Source organism: Syngnathus scovelli, unplaced genomic scaffold (genome assembly GCF_024217435.2).
Source record: "Syngnathus scovelli strain Florida unplaced genomic scaffold, RoL_Ssco_1.2 HiC_scaffold_23, whole genome shotgun sequence".
NCBI classification, from domain to species: Eukaryota; Metazoa; Chordata; class Actinopteri; order Syngnathiformes; family Syngnathidae; genus Syngnathus; species Syngnathus scovelli.
The window spans coordinates 2,975,525-2,996,484 of record NW_026061323.1 but is presented as its reverse complement, the minus strand read 5'-3'; the positions used below and the strand labels follow the sequence as shown (position 1 = coordinate 2,996,484).

At 48.9% G+C, this 20,960-nt stretch overlaps 1 protein-coding gene, 2 non-coding genes and 2 pseudogenes across 3 annotated transcripts in view; 1 reads left to right on the top strand and 4 right to left on the bottom strand.

Annotated features, from left to right (window-relative positions):
• LOC137839876 (janus kinase and microtubule-interacting protein 3-like) overlaps window positions 1-20,960 on the bottom strand; it is a gene marked incomplete at its 5' end in the record, with an annotated part of 123,487 nt that overhangs the window by 6,734 nt on the left and 95,793 nt on the right. The gene's annotated exons all lie outside the window — the stretch shown is intronic.
• LOC125992677 (U2 spliceosomal RNA) lies at window positions 4,125-4,332 on the top strand (annotated as a pseudogene).
• Window positions 8,905-8,989, bottom strand: LOC125992685 (U5 spliceosomal RNA; annotated as a pseudogene).
• LOC125992695 (U1 spliceosomal RNA) lies at window positions 10,291-10,456 on the bottom strand. Its single transcript, XR_007489745.1, has one exon. It is a non-coding gene; the product is annotated as a U1 spliceosomal RNA (small nuclear RNA).
• trnat-agu (transfer RNA threonine (anticodon AGU)) lies at window positions 16,254-16,326 on the bottom strand. The gene has a single exon. It is a non-coding gene; the product is annotated as a tRNA-Thr (tRNA).

Genomic DNA, 20,960 nt, shown 5'->3' with positions numbered 1-20,960 from the left:
GAGAACATTGAGTTTTTAACCCTCAACTGCGGTCCATTCTACCTACCACGTGAATTCAATACCGTCAACATCACAGCTGTTTACGTCCCCCCCAGCGCTAACACAAAGGACGCACTCTCCATACTGTACAAGTCTGTGAGTACACTACAGAACACACACCCGGACTTGGTCTGCATAATCGCTGGCGATTTCAACCAGGCCAAATTGAAAACAGTAATGCCACACTTCCACAAGTGTGTGAACTTTGCAACAAGGGGAGAAAACACACTTGACCAGGTCTACACAAACATCAGACAGGCCTTCAGGGCGGTTCCCCACCCCCACCTGGGTTCATCAGACCATCTCTCTGTTATGCTAATTCCAGCCTACAGACCTCTGTTGACGAGAAGCAAACCAACTGTGAAGCAGATCAGGGCCTGGCCAGAGGGCTCCACAGCAGCTCTACAGGACTGTTTTGAACGCACAGACTGGTCTGTCTTCAGGGAGGCGGCCACCACCAACCAGGACGTCAACCTCACCGAATACACATACTCTGTAACTGGATACATAACAAAGTGCGTGGAAGATGTAACCGTCACCAAAGACATTACAGTGAGAGCAAACGAAAAACCCTGGTTCACCAGGGAGGTACGTGAGCTCCTGAGGGCACGCAACGCTGCTTTCAAGTCTGGGGACAAGGAGGCCCTCAAGACTGCTAGGGCCAACTTGCACCGGGGCGTGAGAGTAGCCAAGCGTGCATATGGTCAAAAAATCAACTCACACTTCACTGACACAAAAGACCCAAGACGCCTGTGGCAAGGCATCCAGTCAGTCACAGACTACAAACCATCCCCCCCACCGTGTGAGGACAACATAGACTTCCTCAACTCTCTCAACACCTTCTTCAGCCGGTTTGAAGAAAACAACACCACAACACCCACAAAAACCCCAGTACACCCAGACAGCACACCACTTCAACTGGACCCAGCGGACGTGAAGAGGACCCTACTCAAGGTGAACCCCAGGAAAGCTGCAGGTCCAGACAACATACCCGGGCGCGTGCTCAGAGACTGTGCAGACTCACTCACTGACGTCCTCACAGACATCTACAACACCTCTCTGAACCAAGCCATCATACCAGCAATTTTCAAAGCTACCACCATCGTACCACTACCCAAGAAGTCACCGGCATCATCACTGAATGACTACAGACCCATAGCACTCACTTCCATCATGATGAAGTGCTTTGAGAGACTGGTGAAGACCCACTTAACATCCACCCTCCCCACTACTCTGGACCCATACCAATTTGCCTACCGCCCCAAGCGCTCCACTGATGACGCCATAGCAACAGCACTCCACCTCTGCCTGGCTCATCTGGAGAACAAAAACAGTCACGCGCGGATGCTGTTCATTGACTTCAGCTCTGCGTTCAACACAGTCATCCCCCAACATCTGGTGAACAAGCTGAGTACAATAGGCGTCAGCACTCCACTGTGCAACTGGCTGCTGGACTTTCTAACGAACAGACCGCAGACAGTCAGAGTCGGAAGCAACTCCTCAGCGACCACCGTCATAAACACCGGGGTGCCGCAAGGATGTGTGCTATCCCCCCTGCTGTTCACGCTGATGACCCACGACTGCTCTGCCAGATTTGAAACGAATCACATCATCAAATTTGCAGATGACACAACAGTGGTGGGCCTCATCAAAGACAACGATGACTCAGCATACAGAGAGGAGGTACAGCAACTCATCACCTGGTGTGATAGGAACAATCTGCTTCTCAACGTAAACAAAACAAAAGAAATCACTGTGGACTTCAGAAAGAAACAACCAACACACATCCCACTCATCATCAACGGCAGTGCAGTAGAGTCTGTGAAAAGCACAAAGTTCCTGGGAGTGCACATCACTGATGACCTCTCATGGACTACCAACACCACTGCACTGGTCAAGAAGGCGCAGACACGACTCCACTTCCTGAGACGGATGAGAAGAGCCGACCTCCCCACCTCTGCTCTCACCACCTTCTACAGAGGTGCTATTGAGAGCATCCTGACCAGCAGCGTCTCTGTTTGGCATGGCAGCTGCCTAGCTGCAGACAAAAAGGCGCTGCAGAGGGTGGTGAGGACAGCAGAAAAGATCATCAGGTCACCCCTTCCAGCCATTCAGGAACTGTACACTTCACACTGTACCAAGAGGGCAATGGACATCATCAAAGACACTACTCATCCTGCACACAGACTGTTCTCCTTTCTACCATCAGGGAAGCGGTACCGCAACCTGCGGTCCCGCACAAGCAGACTGAGTAACAGCTTCTTTCCTCAAGCCATCAGACTCATGAACACACTGAGGAAAACCACTTGAAGATTCCAAAGTCACCATGCCACTTGGCACTTTACTCTTGCACCTTATATACAGTTATACACTTTTTCACTTTACTTCTATGACCACTGATTGTACTTCTGCTGCTGTGTATGTATGTGTGTGTGTGTGTGGGTCTGTATTGTCAATACTCTTATTACACACCGTGTGTGTGTGTGTGCGTGCGTGTGAATGTGAGAGAGAGTATTTTATTGTATAGTACTGCACATGTTTATCAGCATGTTTTTAGTTAATCTGCACATTGGAGACTGGTAAAATGCAATTTCAAACTTCTGTGGTAACCCTGTTACAGAGATCTTTGACAATAAAGTAAACTTGAACTTGAACTTGAACTTGATATTCCATGTCCCAAGAGCTAGCTTCTGCAGCCGGGGATCAGACCGCCAAGGTCCCTGCCTTTGGCCACCGCCCAGCTCACACTGCACTCGACCCCTTTGGCCCCTCGCACAGGTGGTGAGCCCATGGGAAGGGGGACCAACGTTTCCTTTTCGGGTTGTGCCCGGCCGGGCCCCATGGGCGAAGGCCCGGCCACCAGACGCTCGCCTTCGAGCCCCGCCTCCAGGTGCAGCACAACCAACGTGTGGAAAAGATAATGCGCACGACATTTTTTCTCAAAAGCATGACTTGAAAGAAGGTCCAAACCAGACAAACAGCAGAGGATGGTTTTGATCTATCCACCTCTGGGTTATGGGCCCAGCACGCTCCCGCTGCGCCACTCTGCTGCTCAGTGCTAGCAATTCATCAAGTCCTCTAATCGGCTAACAAGCATTCGGTTCCAACTCGTAACTGGATTCTGACTGTCACTCATTACATTATGAACAAAGCTCAGTCGGGCAGCACTAACCTGGATGCTGGTGGAGAAACCAACTTTTTATCCACTTTCACATTTTATTAGAAATGTCAACAAAATTCAATGTTGAAACTGCAGTTGGTAGGTAGTGTCGCTGAAGCGCTGGATTTAGGCTCTCAGTCTCTACTAAGGCGTGCGTTCAAATCTTGTGTTAGTTCCGCTCTATTCTTCTGGCCTGACTCCTTTTGGCGCAGCCGTTGTACATATGATGACCCTGGAAAGTTCTTGGCAAATTCTCAATCTTTGCCTTTCATGTTCATCGGGTCTACCATTTTAATAGGTATCTACACTGTGTATTTGGATAGAGACTGGTCAAAGGGGACACATACATGCCTCGTGAACTACTACATGCATTACTGCGGATGAAGAAGAGTGAACAAATAAGTCATCAGACAAGTTTGCCGATTTTTTAGTGCCCATTAGAGCAGCACTCTGTTCCGTACTGTAACCTGTTAGGTTTGTTCCCAGTTCTTTATCTTTAATGCTCGATATGCTAACAGTAATTACCAAGAGAAAGCCTTCACAGTTTAACTATTTAATGTATGCCAAAATGATTGATGCACAGCTGTGGAGCCCTTTCTGCGAGATGCAGAAGAAGGTTCCTCTCCCAGCGCCAAGGTTCCTGCTCTTATACTACTCTGGCCGCCTTCCTGCAAGGAGGCGACTGCCTAGCCTGTGTGATAATGTGTGACCTTGTCATCTTAACCGAGAGCGACTTCTACATATGTGCAAAGGGTTTCATAGAGTAGAGAAAGCTAATAAAGCAAGAAAAGTGTTACAGCGATATAATGGCATAGCTCAAGCTCCCTAGCTAATCACATGTGCCAAAGAGGCCTATTCTAACAAACCGTTGGTGAGAATGGGTAGACGGGGAAGCCTGTAAGCGAGTCCCTCACTCGCATACTCCATCGCTTCTCTGCCTTTTGGCTAAGATAAAGTGTAGTATCTGTTCTTGGGTTTGGGGGATTAAGAGAGCTGACCGTAGAAGAGAGAATTTTAACCATAAAAGTGGTGATTTTACCCTTGCTTTTACTAATCAGTTCTGTTTTCATCCCAGCAAGTAAGTTGCTTTTAGAATTGGACCGAGCCATTTTTTACTTCACCTGGAAATCCAAGTCAGAGGGACTGAAGAGGGACACCATGAAGAAAAAGAAAAAAAAACAGAGGAGAAGGAGTCCCGAACTTAAAACTCTTCCTCGGAAGCAGATATGTTGCCCTGCACCTGCGAAGCGCGCTCGTTACACCAAATGCATCGAAAAGCCAAGCAATGACACGATTCTGGATGGGCTCATACTGTCACGGTCGGGTGGTGGAGCATGGAGCAGGACGACCAAGTGCAGCTTGGACCAGGGTTTATTGAAGCAACTCAAAATACAGACTCGGTAAACTGACATGACTTAAACAATAACTTGACTGACTGACCGGGACGTGGAACAAGAAGACAGCAGGACATGACGGCACCAAGACAGGACGACACACCGAACGACAGGAACCAAAACAAATGACCAAAACCAATGACCAAAACCAATGATCCGACAGGGAGAGAGGGGCAGACAGGACTTTTATACACGACAGGTAACGAGAGGCAGGTGGGAACAATCACACTGATCATGGGCACACAGGAGGGGAGGGGCGAGCACACAGACAGAAACCAAGACAGACACATAGTGGAGCAGGGCGAGACGTGACACATACCTCCGGAAACTAAAGCTAATACCCATCGACCAATGAATTCCTGTGTCTTTTAACGCGCCACCTTCTTATTTCTTCACCAAAAAGTTTTTGAGGAACTTTAAATTAGAGCAAGAAAATAGTGACATTTTAACAAGTCACAGATCTATGATCTCTGTCGTACAGCGGGAAGTGGTTTGTCCAGTGCTCGGACCCGCATTCGGCGAGCCCACAACAGTTTGGCACAACGTCAACCACCCCGCCCTCTCGAAACAAACTTGTTGGGACCTGTCGTGGATGGTGGCCCATGATGGCCTCCCAGTCAGGTCCGTTATGCACTCCCAGGGCATATCAGCGCTCTCAACGTGCCCCCGACCTGGCTGTGGCGCCCAGGAGTCAGTGTGGCACCTGCTCAGGTAGTTCATGGCTGCCGTATACCTGTGGGCGACCTGCAGTTCCCGGCAAGGGAAGTGTTGAATGCAGACATCAACATCTCAACAGACCCTTCGCACCCAGGTTGCAGCCTGTTTGAACTACTCCCCTCCGGACGCCGTTATAGAGCTCTGTACACTAAAACCAGCAGACACAGAGACAGCTTCTTCCCCTAGGCTGTCGCTCTGATGAACTCACACCACTCTTAGAGTCTCAGAGTCATTACTGTGCAATAACATCCCGCTTTCCACACCTTTTTTGTTTACACTGTTTGTACTATGTGTCCTCTCTGCATCCATTGCAGCCTGGTCATCCTAGAAGAGGGACCCTCCCATCTGTGGTCTCTTCTCAAGGTTTCTCATTTCCCCTAGCTGGAGTTATGAGTTTTTCCTTGCCCTCTTGGGAGTTTAAGATCAGTTTAAGATCAGGGGATGTTTGAGAATATCTTTCATTTTTCACATGTTGTTGTTAGTCACCTAAATGTTGAACAGAGGCTGTGATTTACCGAAGTCAAATTCCTTGTTTGGCACGCTCAAACATGGCGAATAAAAAACTCTTGAATCTTGAACCTTGTACTCTATGGGGTGAGCCCGTTGAAAATCAAGTAAGAAGACTTTACAAAGCAGTGGCTCACTTTTGCTGCCATCAAAGACGCCATGTGGACTTCCAGAAATTTGCTGGTAAGGAGGCACAGACAGACAAGGAAATGATGGAATTGGGCTAAAATGGTGCACGAAAACAGTGTGTATTCACCTTTATATTTTGCTTCATGTAGCCTTATCAAAATGAATAAAACTTCTCTCTGTATGTGCATTCACGTGTAACATTGAAGGAGGTAGATATTTTGTTTCAATATTTAAATAAATACCATCATTGTCTATTAAGACACTAAAAGTTGATGGAACATGTGCTTATGGATGAAGACGACTTGTACTTGTGATTGTGCTTGTGAACAGTAAAGAGGAGTGCTTGTGCAATTGACAGGGTTGGTTATTGGTTTTTATTTAAAAACAATATTTTTTGCCAAATTACAATAGACTGGCATGTGCCAATTCAAATGGGTCCCACCAGAAGTTAAACTGCATTGATAAACGAAGCCCCTTCGTTAGTCATCACTTTACCGTGGAGGAGGGGTTTGCACGCCCCAATGATCCTAGCAGCCATCTTGTCTGGGGCTTCATGCCCCTGGTAGGGTCATCCATGGCAAACGGATCCTAGGTGAAGGGCCAGACAAAGCACGGCTCTCACAAGCCCCTTATGAAGAAAAACATAAATGGATTTTGTTTTCCCTCGCCCGGACGCGGGTCACCGGGCCCCACATCTGGAGCCAGGCGTGGAGGTGGGGCTCGAAGGCGAGCGTCTGGTGGCCAGGCCTTCGCCCACGGGGCCCGGCTGGGCACAGCCCGAAAAGGAAACATGGGTCCCCCTTCCCATGGGCTCACCACCTGCCGGAGGGGCCAAAGGGGTCGGGTGCAGTGCAAAATGGGCGGCGGAAAAAGGCAGGGACCTTGGCGGACCGATCCCTGGCTGCAGAAGCTGACTCTTGGGACATGGAATATCGCCTCTCTGACTGAAAAGGAGCCCGAGCTGGGCGTGGGAGGAGTTTGGCGAGGCCATGGAGAATGACTTCCGGATGGCTTCGAGGAAATTCTGGTCCACCATCCGGCGTCTCAGGAGGGGGAACCAGTGCACCGTCAACACTGTTTACACTGGAGATGACGTGCTGCTGACCTCGACACGGGACGTCGTGAGTCGGTGGGGAGAGTACTTTGAAGACCTCCTCAATTCCACCGACACGCCTTCCATTGTGGAAACAGGGCCTGGAGACTCTGAGGTGGACTCTCCAATCTCTGGGGTCGAACTCACTGAGGTAATCAAAAAAGTCCTCTGGGGCATGGCCCCGGGGGTGGATGAGATCCGCCCAGAGTTTTTAAAGGCTCTGGATGTTGTGGGACTATCATGGCTGACACGCCTCTACAGCATTGCGTGGACATCGGGGACGGTGCCTCTGGATTGGCAGACTGGGGTGGTGGTTCCCCTCTTTAAGACGGGAGACCGGAGGTTGTGTTCCAACTATAGGGGAACCACACTCCTCAGCCTCCCTGGTAAGGTCTATTCAGGGGTGCTGGAGATGATGGTCTGTCGGGAGGTCGAACCTCGGATTAAGGAGGAGCAGTGTGGCTTTTGTCCTGGCCATGGAACAGTGGACCAGCTCTACACCCTGGGCAGGATCCTCGAGGGGGCATGGGAGTTCGCCCAACCTGTCCACATGTGTTTTGTGGACTTGGAGAAGGGGTTCAATCGTGTCCTTCGGGAAGTTTTGTGGAGGGTGCTTCGGGAGTACGGGGTGCTGAGCCAACTGATAAGGGCGGTTTGGTCCCTGTATCACCAATACCAGAGTTTGGTCCGCATTTCTGGCAGTAAGTCAGATTCTTTCCCAGTGAGGGCTGGACTCTGCCAAGGCTGCCCTTTGTCACCGATTCTGTTCATAATGGTTATGGACAGAATTTCTAGACGCAGCCAAGGCGTTGAGGGGGTCCAGTTCTGGGACCTCAGCATTGCGTCTCTGCTTTTTGCAGATGACGTGGTGCTGTTGGCTTCTTCAAGCCGTGATCTCCAGCTCTCACTGGGGTGGTTCGCAGCCGAGTGTGAAGTGGTCGGGATGAGGGTCAGCACCTCCAAATCCGAGGCCATGGTCCTCGGTCGGAAAAGGGTGGGATGCCCTCTCCGGATCGGGGATGAGATCCTGCCCCAAGTGGAGGAGTTCAAGTATCTTTGGGTCTTGTTCACGAGTGAGAGCAGGATGGAGCGCGAGATCGAGAGGCGGTTTGGTGCAGCGTCGGCAGTAATGCGAACTCTGTACTAATCCGTCGTGGTGAAGAGAGAGCTGAGACAAAAGGCAAAGCTCTCAATTTACCGGTCGATCTACGCTCCTACCCTCAACTATGGTCACGAGCTTTGGGTCGTGACCGAAAGAACGAGATCCAGAATACAAGCGGCCGAAATGAGTTTCCTCTGCAGGGTGTCCGGGCTCTCCCTTGAGAAGCTTGGTCATCCGGGAGGGACTCGGAGTAGAGCCGCTGCTCTTCTACGGTGAGAGGAGCCAGATGAGGTGGCTCAGGCATCTCATCAGGATGCCTCCTGGACGCCTCCCTTTGGAAGTGTTCCGGACATGTCCCACCGGTAGGAGACCTCGCGGGCGATCCAGGACGTGCTGGAAAGACTATGTCTCTCGGCTGGCCTGGGAACGCCTTGGGATTCCCCGGGTTGAGTTGGATGAAGTGGCTGGGGAGAGGGAAGCCTGGGAGTCCCTCCTAAAGCTGTCTCCCCCTCGACCCAACCCGGATAAGCGGAATAGGATGGATAAATGGATGGATGATAAACGAGGTTTTAAACGTGATTGTCTGTCTGCACTCGGCATAATTTCTCTGTTTATGTGAACATGTTCACACGTGCCGGTATGAATTATGTGAACGTATGATTGTTGCACGGAGTATGATATAGGCGGCTATCCGTTGCAATATTGATATTCTTTCGCAGAGCATCAACAAATTGAGATATACTCTTATTGTTCCTCTCCACGGAAATGGTATACTCTTTATTGTTCCTCTCCACAGAAATCTTTAGTAAAAGGCAAAAGATTTATTCGATCTGAAGAGAAACGAGTGATCTGAAAATCTGAGTCAAAACGGGCCACCCCACTGCTGGTCTCACTAAATTCACAGGCGGTCTCACACTCAAATTGCAGCAACCATTCCTTCTAATACAAACAATAGAAGTTGATGGATTTACTATACTTACAAGGACTCAAGCAAAATAGAATGTTTAAACGAGTATTTTGTGTTCATTAATGTCTCACTTACTTTAAACATTGTTGGCGCACAGGATTGTAGGTATCTGATCGAACACTGATGGCGCTCGTTCTTTCAATTATATTGGGCGTCTATTTTGATTATTGATGGTAAAAACAGTTGTATGTCTTGGTACGTGTACTTTTGGTCTGAGAGAACGGGAAATGATCCCATCCCTGTGTTTTATTTGAAAATTTGTAATTTCATAACTTTATTCAACACAAATCGGGAAACAAAATACGATCGTAATTTCTCAAATGATTTTTCAAACTTCGGAAATGCTCTATGTCTCCCTTGTGTCGCAAATAATTGAGGCTTTTGACGTTGCTGGCATGGTTTGGAGTGTAATTCACCTCCACTGCGTTGGTGGCGTTTGATATTTGACATTAGAAAATATTTCTGTCATTTTACTTTAGAAAGTAAAAGTTGTTTTCTAGAAATCCATACTTGTGATGTATGAGGAACAACAATCGGGCGCATTCTTAAAAAGACAGACCTACAGCCGACAAAAAGGTTTTGATACGTTCATATCATATGACGAGTCAGGAACGTGGTAATTACATATTATTTTGCATTTGCTAATTTGGTGAATACAGTTTAGCGAGCAAATGCACAGTGTTAGAGATTCGCTCAGTCCAACTTATTTTGCAAGAACCACACGGGAGACGAGTAAGTCCCTTTAGACACCTGCAGGTGGAGAGTCCATTCGTCGCTGTGCGTACAGCGATGTTCGAATGGAGGTCTGACTCTCGCCTCCTGCAAGAGCATTTTTATTAAGAGAAACAGGGTGGGGGTAAGAGTGGACTGAATAGAGAAAGCCCTTGACCTCTAGTCAAAACATAGCAAGGGGTGTTTTACGACTTTGTGTAGGATGGGACACACTAGGTGATTTATCACAGGTTGCATTCCAACATAAGCATAAAACTAATCTAGCTAGGTTATTTATTACAGGCTGCATTCCAACATAATCATACGATAAGGATAATCTGGAGAACCCTGACACACAGTTCCAGAGTACAGTTAATTACATAATCAAAAGCGTTCAGTGTGTCACAGCATCGCAGACTTAAACTCCATGTGCATACTACTGCGCTTAATTTTTGTTTTCATCAGAAAGACCAGAGGAGAGCGCGAACACAGTCCCCCACTACCAGAAATAATGCAGTCAAGATTCACACAGTAGGGGAATTTGCAGAGGTCAGCACAACCGTAGTGCAATGGCTGAGCCTCACATGGGGTGAACCACCTTCTTGATCATGGGCCGACGCCTTTACCGCACACGCCATCTTCAGTCACGGGCTTAATTGCTAAAAACGTGTGGCACACATACACACTCAGTGGATGAAACAGGATTCGTAGAACTGTTTAAGTCAAAGTCAAAGTCAGCTTTATTGTCAATTTGTCCACATGCCGAAGACATACAAAGAAACCGAAATTTCGTTCCCCCCTATCCCATGGTGACAAGACATGGCCCACAACAGACAAACAAGTAAACAAGTATAACAAAAGCGTGCTGAATAAATAATGAATAAATAACACAACAAATAAATAAATAAATAAGACGAGCAAAAAAAGGAGCAAGTGTGCGTACAGCAGACATTCCAGAAAATAGCGCAACAGTGCCGCACGCTACGCAGAAGGGGGTAGCGAGTTCAGGGCCCTAACAGCCTGGAGAAAGAAGCTGTTGGCGAGTCTGGTGGTGCGGGAGCGCAGGCTCCTATACCTCTTCCCAGAGGGCAGAAGGTCAAACAAAGAGTGAGCCGGGTGACTCACATCTCTGGCAATCGAGGTTGCCTTGCGGGCGAGATGGGAGGTGTAAATGTCCTTCAGGGAGGGGAGCGAAGCACCAATAATCTTACCAGCCGTATTCACTATGCGCTGCAGGGCCTTCAAGTTCTGTTCAGTGCAGTTACCACCCCAGACAGCGATGCAACTGGTGAGGACGCTCTCAATGGTGCCACGGTAGAATGTAGACAGGACTGCCTGAGGAGCACATGCACGCCTGAGCTTCCGCAGGAAGTACAGGCGGCGCTGAGCTTTCTTTGCCAGTGACGAGGTGTTTGCGGACCAGGAGAGGTCCTCACTGATGTGCACCCCCAGGAACTTGGTGCAGCTCACCCACTCCACCACAGCACCGTCGATGATCAGCGGCAGGTGTGTTGTGTGACCCTTCCGGAAGTCAACAACGATTTCCTTGGTCTTATTGACGTTCAGCAGGAGGTTGTTGTCCCTGCACCACATGGTCAGAAGGTCAACTTCCGACCTGTACCGAGTCTCGTCGCCCTTCGTGATGAGACCCACCAGAGTCGTGTCGTCAGCAAACTTCACTATGCGGTTGTCGCTGTAGGTCGCAGTGCAGTCATGCGTCAGCAGGGTGAAGAGCAATGGACTGAGCACGCAGCCCTGGGGGCCCCCGTGCATGCATTGCCTTTTTTAACCTGAGAACCCTAAAACTGTATGAATTTGTATTTATTGAAAACGTCCAACATTACCACTGAATAATATTTTTTTTCCTGAACAAGTTTTGAAAATGACAAATATATCAAATAACAATAACATAAACAGTTCACCGCCACACAGCCCCAAGCACCGGCATCGACTTCCAGGCGTGTGGCAGCGTGGACTTCCATCCCTGGAGGTGGCACTTCCAGCCACAGAGGTGGAAGAGAGCTCCATAGAATAGGACCGGGTGTGCGTGAAACATATAATAGTTTTTCAAACCTTCTGTGTCACTCCAAATCATTAAATCCTTCAAACTAGTGGTAGAGTGTCCGCCCTGAGACTGGAAGGTTGTGGGTTCAAACCCCGGCCGGGTCATACCTATAAAAATGGGACCCATTGCCTCCCTGCTTGGCACTCAACATTAAGGGGTGGAATTGGGTGTTAGATCACCAAATGATTCCCGAGCGCGGCACCGCTGCTGCTCACTGCTCCCCTCTCCCCCAGGGGATGGATCAAAATCACACGGGGATGGGTTGAATGCAGAGGACAAATCTCACCACACCCAGATGTGTGTGTGATGATCATTGGGAAAAAAAAAACTCTTCGTCCTCTGTGTCACTTACAAGCAAAGCCACTAAAGATGCCGGTAGTACATGGGGCCCTTCGTCATCTTCGTCATCCCGTGATCGAATCCTTTGTCCTTTAAGTAAACAACCGCCGCGCCGCTGATGTCACTTGCAGTTCAAACTACAGTAATCCCTTGCTACATCACGGTTCGTTTATCCATTTTTCGTTTTTTTTTTTTATTTTGAAAATTTGTGACAAAAAATCACGTATAAGTTGCTCCTCAGTATAAGTCGCCCCCCCACCCAAACTATGAAAAGAAACGTGACTTATAGTCCAGAAAATACGGTAATGACAACACACAATACAACAAAACACAACACAACAATACTTACCTTTCCTTTAAAATCTTTTTCTCTACCTAACACAGACAGATAATGGGAGAATGTGTCACAATGTGAAGGAGATGTATTGGGTAATGCAGAAACAAAATAAAAACTATTATTTAATGTTAGACACATTATCCACTAGGCTACTTTCCTCTTGACATTCATTAAATTGACAACGAAGGGACTTGAACCCCTTAATCTTCTGATCCAGTCAGTTAACTCCACTTGAATCTAGGCTGTAGATTTACTGTATATGCTCAAAAATCATTGCACTGCTATCACTTGTCAGAATTTCCTGTATGGCTATCTGGCCTAATGGGTAAGATTTCAAATCTAAACAGGTATTCATGTCTAGTGTATCATCAAATTGAAAGAGGAAAATATGTCACGGTCGGGTGTGGAGCATGGAGCAGGACGACCAAGTGCAGCCCGGACCAGGGTCCACCGAAGCAACTCAAAATACAGACTCGGTAAACTGACATGACCTAAACAATAACTTGACTGACCAGGACGTGAAACAAGAAGACAGCAGGACACGACGGCACCAAGACAGCACGCCAACACCGAACGACAGCAACCAAAACCAAAACCAATGATCCGACAGGGAGAGAGGGGCAGACAGGACTTTTATACACGACAGGTAACGAGAGGCAGGTGGGAACAATCACACTGATCATGGGCACACAGGAGGGGAGGGGCGAGCACACAGACAGAAACCAAGACAGACACATAGTGGAGCAGTTGGGGGCGAGACGTGACAGAACCCCCCCCCACAAGGGACGTCTCCCGACGTCCCAAAAAAAAAAAAAACTAGGGGAACCGAACCGCGCCGCACTCGGGCGGCGACTTGGGGAACCGAACCGCGCCGCACTCGGGCGGCGACGTGGGGAACCGAACCGCGCCGCACTCGGGCGGCGACTTGGGGAACCGAACCGCGCCGCACTCGGGCGGCGACTTGGGGAACCGAACCGCGCCGCACTCGGGCGGCGACTTGGGGAACCGAACCGCACCGCACTCGGGCGGCGACTTGGGGAACCGAACCGCGCCGCACTCGGGCGGCGACTTGGGGAACCGAACCGCACCGCACTCGGGCGGCGACTTGGGGAACCGAACCGCACCGCACTCGGGCGGCGACTTGGGGAACCGAACCGCACTCGGGCGGTGACTTGGGGGAACCGAACCGCACTCTGGCGGCGACTGCGGGGAACAGATCCGCACTCTGGCGGCGACTGCGGGGACAGATCCGCACTCTGGCGGCGACTGCGGGGACAGATCCGCACTCTGGCGGCGACTGCGGGGACAGATCCGCACTCTGGCGGCGACTGCGGGGACAGATCCGCACTCTGGCGGCGACTGCGGGGACAGATCCGCACTCTGGCGGCGACTGCGGGGACAGATCCGCACTCTGGCGGCGACTTCGGGGACAGAACCGCACTCGGGCGGTGACTGCGGGGACAGATCCGCACTCGGGCGGTGACTGCGGGGACAGATCCGCACTCTGGCGGTGACCTAGGGGACAGAGCCGCACTCTGGCGGTGACCTAGGGGACAGAGCCGCACTCTGGCGGTGACTTCGGGAACAGAACCGCGCTCGGGCGGCGACTTGGGGAACACAACAGCACACGGGCGGCGACTTGGGGAAACAGAACCGCACTCCGCGGAAACTCGGGGAAACACAACCGCACTGGGGCGGCGCCTTGGGAAGTCTGTACAGCGATCGGCGGCCACTCACAAAGTCCGTACAGTGATCGGCGACATTCGGAAGGCGGGGCTGTGCGCGGCGGCAAGAGCCATCACGCGCCGCAGCAGAGGGAGCGGAGCCAGGGACGATCGCGGATCCGACGCAGCTGGCTTGGATGTCTGGCGACGTTCGCGGGTCCTGCGACGCTGGGGTGGAGCCCGATGGCGGCCGTGAGTCTGATGACGCCGGGGGGGCACTCCGATTGCGGCCGCGGGTCCGGCGTCGCGGCAGCGAAGTCCGACGACGGTCGCAGAGCTGATGGCGCCGGGGGGGAATTCCGATGGCGGCCGTGAGCCCGGCGTCGCTGGAGCAAGATCCGATGGCGGCTGCAAGCCCATGGCGCTGGAACATGCTCGGATGTGGATCGTGCGTCGCAGCGGGAGCTGGTGGTGAAGGGTGGTCCAAGCGCTGGCCGCTGTGATGGTCGGATCATTCTGTCACGGTCGGGTGTGGAGCATGGAGCAGGACGACCAAGTGCAGCCCGGACCAGGGTCCACCGAAGCAACTCAAAATACAGACTCGGTAAACTGACATGACCTAAACAATAACTTGACTGACCAGGACGTGAAACAAGAAGACAGCAGGACACGACGGCACCAAGACAGCACGCCAACACCGAACGACAGCAACCAAAACCAAAACCAATGATCCGACAGGGAGAGAGGGGCAGACAGGACTTTTATACACGACAGGTAACAAGAGGCAGGTGGGAACAATCACACTGATCATGGGCACACAGGAGGGGAGGGGCGAGCACACAGACAGAAACCAAGACAGACACATAGTGGAGCAGTTGGGGGCGAGACGTGACAAAATATAGGTAAACTGTTTTTGTGCTGTTTTGATCTTTGTTGTGGTGACCCCAAATGTCAGTGACAAAAGCCAAAAGAAAGAGGCACATTTTTCATCTGATGTACAATTTTTAATTTGTTTCTCTTGACTCCAGTTGAGCAACCTGTGCTTGCTGATATTCACAATCCCTGCTTACTTTGCTGCCCTACCCCTTAAAAGAAGAAAAAGTTATTTTAGTCTGAGCAACCTGCTCCCTACTGAAAATAGGGTTTTCAACTAAGGTTTCCAACTAGGACTAGGGTTTCCAACTAGGGCTAGAGTTAGGGTTAGGGCTAGTTTGGACTAGGTATATAAAACGTCTGCCCCACCTGAGGACCGAACTCTTGACCTTTAGATTGTGAGACTGGCATGCTAGCACCTGCATTAATGAGGCTGTGCATTTACAGTTTTACAATTCTTTTTTACTGTAAAATTGATCCAACCACCGGCCATTTCAATCAAACTGAACTTCACAGAAAGATAAAGTGACTTTTAGTCTGAGCATTCTGAAACTAGGGTTTCCAACTCGGGTTAGGGAAGCCAACTATTGTGGCCAGGGTTTCCAACTGGGGCTTCCAACGAGGATGAGGGTTTCCAATTCGGGCTAGAGTTAGGACTATATAAAAGTGTGCCCTGTGTGAGGGTCGAATTTACGACCTCCAGATTATGAGACTGACACACTACCACTTCCGCGAACGAGGCTATGCATTTGCAATTTGTGCAATTGTTTTTTACTGTAAAATTGATTCAACCACCGCCCATTTTGATCAAACTTAACTAGGCTAGGGCTAGGATTTCCAACTAGGACTAGGGTTTACAGGTAGGGCTAGATTTAGGGTTGGAATATATATAAATCATGCACCGTGTGAGGATCAAACTCTCGACTTTCAGATTACGACACTGACGCGCTACCGCCTGCGCCAACGAGAATTTGTGGCACCTGTCTTAAAATTCTATTTTACTGTAAAATTGATTCAACCACCGGCCATTTCCATGAAACTGAACTTCATCAAAAGAAAAAGGTACTTCTGTCTGACCATTCTCAAAGTTGGGTTTCCAACTGGGGCTAGGGTTTCCAACAAGGGCTCGAGTTAGGGTTAGGACTAAATAAAACATAGCCCCGTGTGAGGGTTGAACTCACGACTTTCAGTTTACTAGACTGACGCGCTACCGCCTGCGCTACCGAGGCCATGAATAGTTGGTTTTACAAAGCTATTTTACTGTAAAATTGATTCAACCACTGGCCATTTCAATTAAACTCAACTTCACAGACAGTAAACCTTATTCTATGTATTATTTATTATTCTTTTCTATACTGTCAGAAAGGTTTTGGTTTCTGATTTCTTTTTTGTTGTGCTGACTCCCCCCCAATCTCCATTTTCAGTGCAACAAAGTGACAAAAACCAAAAGAAAAAATGCTTTCTCTATTGCACACTAGAGCCAGCATTTCCAACTAGGGCTAGGGTTTCCAACTAGGGTTCCAACTCCGGGTAGGGTTTCAAACTAGGAATTCCAACTGGGGCAAGGGTTTCCAATTAGGGTTTCCAACTCGGGCTGGGGTTTCCAATTAGAGACAACATTGGACAGCTGCCACTTGTTGGGAACCTTTAAATGTTTAGTCTTATCAACGAATGTGTTTCAGAGGCCAGATTTAAAACGTGGCTTCTGGTTTTCGTGAACCAAACCCATTAAAAAAAGTGAAAGAATGAAACAGTTCTTAATAGGAGAAGCCTGGTTAGCTCAGGTGGTAGAGCATGCAAGTCTTAATCTCAGGGTTGTGGGTTCTATCCCCATATTGGGCAGCCCACACTTGTCGGGAACCTTTGATTCTTTAGTCTTATCAATAGATGTGTTTCAGAGGCCACACTTAAAACATTTCTCTATTTCCCCTAACCCATTCAAAAAAATGAAAAAATGAAACAATTCCAAGGTCGAAAAGCCTGGTTAGCTCAGTGGGGAGAACATGCGACTCTTAAACTCAGGGCCGTGGGTTCGGTTCCCACATTGGGCATCCTTGCTTGTTGGGAACCGTTAAACAGTCTTATCAAGGCCACACTGAAAACATGGAGTATTTCACATGGCGATGTGGCCTAATGGATAAGGCACCTGACTTCGGATCAGACGATCCCTTTCATAGTCAATTTAACGTGTCATGCTTTGAAATCAAAAACTTGACTTCAGTCTGAACCAACTCTTGACTGATTGATTGAACTTTATTCATCCCACAGCAGGGAAATTCACTTGTTACAGCAGCGCATATCAGTGCAATAATAATACGAGTGCAAGAATAGAACAAGTGCCAGAATTACAAAAAAGGGTAAATAACAGACAAGGATAAACACAAGTGCTGCTAGTAGAGACGAAACACATTCATTTTATCAGGCGGCATGCATGTTGTAAAGTCTGACAGCAGAGGGAATGAAGGACCTGAGGAACCGTTCCTTCCTACACCGAGGGTGCAAAAGTCTGCCGCTAAAGGAGCTGCTCAGGAACCGCACACTCTCATGGAGGTGGTGAGAGGTGTTGTCCATGATGGATTTAAGCTTAATCAACGTCCTCCTCTCACCCACAACCTCAATGGAGTCCAGGGGACAGCCCAGAACAGAGCTCGCTCTTCTGAGCATCTTATTCAGTCCCCCCCTGTCCCGGTCACTACTGCCCCCACCCCAGCAGACCACAGCGTAGATGATGGCCGAGGCCACCATAGAGTCATAGAAGGTCCGGAGGAGAGCCCTGCACACACCGAAGGACCTCAGTCTCCTCAGCAGATGGAGGCGACTCTGGCCCTTTTTGTACAGGATATGGGTGTGATCAGTCCAGTCCAGTCCAGTTTGTTGTTAAGGCGAACACCCAGGAATTTGTAGTTCTCCACTACCTCACTGTCCGATCCCTGGATGTTCATTGGAGTGAAGATGGGTGCTGTCCTCCCGAAGCTCACAATCAACCCCTTCGTCTTGCTGGTGTTGTTCACCTGATGCTGGTTGAGCTCACACCAGCTGACAAAGTCCTTGATGACCAACCTATATTCCAGATCGTTCCCCTCTGCGACATTTCAAACAATGGCCATGTCGTCGGAGAACTTCTGGATTTGGCAGTGTGCGGTGTCGTGGGTAAAGTCTGACGTGAACAGGGTGAAAAGGAAAGGAGCACCCTACCCTGGGGGACACCAGTGCTGCAGTGCACCACGTCGGACTCACTGCGATGTAACCTCACAAACTGCGGCCGGTCGGTGAGGAAGTCCGTTGTCCATGCAGTCAGGCACTGGTCCACATCCGCCTTCTCCATCTTCACCCTAAGCAGTGACGGCTGGATGGTGTTAAAAGCGCTGAAGAAAACAAAGAACATGATCTTCCCAGTGCTCCTGTTGTCCTCCAGGTGAAGCAGTGTTCTGTGCAGTAAATAAATCAATGCATTGTCCACCCCAACACCAGGCAGGTAAGCAAACTGCAGGGGGTCCAGCTGCGCTCCCACTAGTGAACGCAGGTGACCCAGGATGATCCTCTTCATAGTCTTCATCAGGTGGGAAGTCAAGGCAATAGGCCTGAAGTGGTTAGGCTCCTTGGGGCATGGCACCTTTGGTACAGGGACCACGCAGGAGGTCTTCCACAGTACTGGGACCTTGTTCAGGCTCAGGCTTAGGTTGAACAGGTACCTGACCACACCACTCAGCTGGTCCGCACAATCCCTGAGCAGTCTCGGCCAGATGCCGTCTGGGCCCGGGGTCTTCCCTGCTTTGATCTTTCTGAAGTGAACCTGAAGATCTGTAAAGAAGAGGGGGATGTCGGAAGACCGGGGTGATGGAGTGGAGACAGGAGACAGAAGAGTGACTCCGGGGGAGGGGGTTGGTGAGCTGGCGGGGGGGCTGGAGTGTCGAAGGTGGTAGAAAAAGATGCGGAGCGAGGTGAAGGGGTGGGGGGGAGGCGGAATCAAATCTGTTGAAGAACAGATTGAGTTCATGCACCTGTTGGATTTTGTCCACAATTTAGGGAGCGCACTATCTGCGCCTCACGGCAAAAGTCATTGCCAATCACCAGTTATCCAATTTACTCACTGTGTGCTCGTTTGATTTCTTCAGATTTAGGAAAATGCTAAGACACTGAAGCAGAAATTAGACTTACACAGGTTGGTTGAGTTCAATCACAATTCTTGTTCAGAAAGCTCTGTCTTCAGGAAAGTACAATACAGCGCTGGGCCTTTCAAGAGCGCAAAGTCTCCATTCAGAAAAGGCCACCTTCAAGGTTCTTTGGTCAGCTTATATTCAGTCGGCCAGTGTGGGCCGAGTTTGATGGGTGATGAGTCTTTGGGGTGGGGCAAGTTCACAGGAGAGTTTGATTCCATGGGAGTGGGTGCTGGTTCGGTGAGAGCTGGTTCCGTGGGGTTGGGTGCTGATTATGGGAGATTCGATTTGTGGGGGCTGTTGTTGTCCTTTCCGTCTTTCAGCCTTGACGATCGTCTTTGGCTTGGCTGTCTCCCTCTGGCACCTGCTGGTTTTATCTCCAAGTGACCTTCCTGTAAACATTCTTGCACATATACTGTTCCACCTCATCCATTCATCATTCTTTCAATTTTGTCATTTTGTACGGAATTATGTGAGCTTTTGGCTGTGACATCATCTACCTATTTATTAATGTTCCCTGACCATGCAAAGTTTGTACTCACCACTTACCATGTTTTTGTTTGTTTGTTCTTTTGATCTCCATGTACTTGCTTACGTCATCATATTCTTAGTTTAATCATGCTTTCAACCATATCTTTTCTTTGTTAGGCAAAATATTTCCCTCTGTCCAGAACGTTCAGTAGTAATCGAAAACTGGTGTCTAGAATTAGTCAAAACATAAGATACAATCAAGTACTGAACATTTTTAGACGACTTTGGCAGTGTCCGTGATTTAGAAAATCATCAGGCATGCATTGAACAGTTCCTTAAGGGTCATTAAGCTATTCAGGCAATATATCAAAAAACATTTGTTATTTCAAAGTGCTCAGAAATATATATATATCAGATCATAAAGTTATAAAAACCTTTCTCATTACCACTTATCAAAAATGTCTAGTTATGTCTTCTTTATTGATTTGGTGTGTAGGTATAATTATGTTTAAAATGTTTCTTTTATTTATTTAATATGTGAATATACTTGTCTGCTTATGTACTTTATTCAATGAGGTTTGAGCCAGGGCTGTGGACTCGGTCGGATTTTTGCACCGAGTCCGGCCTCTTGACCACCGAGTCCGAGTCCGGGTCCCAGTCCGGCTGTCAATTTTTTCCGTTAATTCATGTGACTGCTTCGTCTTTAGTCAAGGCTAATTTAGATCAAAATCTATCAGAACGAACGCAACTGCTTTCACACTGGCTGGTTCGGCTTATATAGGATCCCTTGCTGAGAGGGCGGACGTAAAAGTGAGGCGACGTTCCAATCGGACGTCGGATCGATAACATTTTCCCTGCCCCACCGGAGTTGTGCTAGTTCATAACGTAGATCACTCGAGGCATAGTCATAAATGTACGGTTGACAATTTAACCGATAGAAGTGGATACATTGGAACATAACCTACACTCTAATATATTATTTGACATGGTATTAAATGCGTGGCTTTACAAAAATGGTCATTGAAGCCCACCCTTAGCCCTGAGTGCCATTGGCATGAGGCAAAACGCTTGAAAACACTCTTGCCCAATTAAATAACCATTCTGAAACACGGGACATGTAAGATAATATTTTTTAATCATTAATTACACCATTATAGCTCAGACATTTATCTAAACACAAATAATTAGTGACGACCCCACAACTATCGAAACACATCAATGATATAAGCTGGGTG